The sequence below is a fragment of the Symphalangus syndactylus genome, chromosome 14, assembly GCF_028878055.3.
Source record: "Symphalangus syndactylus isolate Jambi chromosome 14, NHGRI_mSymSyn1-v2.1_pri, whole genome shotgun sequence".
In the NCBI taxonomy this organism is placed as follows: Eukaryota; Metazoa; Chordata; class Mammalia; order Primates; family Hylobatidae; genus Symphalangus; species Symphalangus syndactylus.
Window position 1 is genome coordinate 38,323,295 of NC_072436.2, and position 913 is coordinate 38,324,207.

General features: G+C 45.1%; 1 non-coding gene across 1 annotated transcript; it reads right to left on the minus strand.

Moving 5' to 3' along the window:
• Positions 1 to 453: 453 nt before the first annotated feature.
• Positions 454 to 560, minus strand: LOC129463255 (U6 spliceosomal RNA). The gene has a single exon (XR_008651064.1). It is a non-coding gene; the product is annotated as a U6 spliceosomal RNA (small nuclear RNA).
• Positions 561 to 913: the final 353 nt, after the last annotated feature.

Consider the following 913-nt stretch of genomic DNA (forward strand, 5'->3'; position numbering starts at 1 on the left):
TATTTTTAGTAGAGAGGGGGTTTTACCATGTTAGCCAGTCTGGTCTCGAACTCCTGACCTCAGGCGATCCACACAACTTGGCCTCCCAAAGTGCTGGGATTACAGGCGTGAGCCACCGTGCCCAGCCATAATTTTCTTTTCCTTAATTTAAAAAAATACGCAGCTGGGCATGGTGGCTCACAGCTATAATCCTAGCATTTTGGAAGGCCAAGACAGACGGATCACTTGAGGTCAGGAGTTCGAAACCAGCCTGGCCAATATGGTGAAACTCCGTCTCTACCAAAAATACGAAAAAATTATCCAAGCATGGTGGTGCACGCCTGTAATCCCAGCTACTCAGGAGGCTGAGGCAGGAGAATCACTTGAATCCAGGAAGTGGAGGTTGAAGTGAGCCAAGATCATGCCACTGCACTCCAGCCTGGGCGACAGAGCGAGACTCTGTCTCAAAAAATAAAAAATAGGGAATGCTTCACGAATTTGCATGTCATGCTTGCGCAGGGGCCATACTAAACTTCTCTGTACCATTCCAATTTTAGTATATGTGCTGCCGAAGCAAATACAAAATTTTATATAATTTCTATGTGTCAACAGAGTACTCATCTGATTTCTTCCAAACATTTAACAATGTAAAAATCATTAACTCAGGCTATGCAAAAACAGGCAGTGGATGGGATCTGGCCCAAGCGCTGTGGTTTACTAAGTCCTGATCTAGACCTACCCTGCCTTCTTAAATCTCTTCTGGAGGGATCCCATTAAGTTGGGGAAGATGGAGTTTCCCCAAGTTTGTGCGGCGGTCTGTTTTCCAACTTGCTAGGGCCTAGATCCTGTCTTCTAGATGTTTTGACTTTTTTTTTTTTTTTTGAGACAGAGCCTCACTCTGTTGCCCAGGCTGTAGTGCAGTGGCATGATTTCA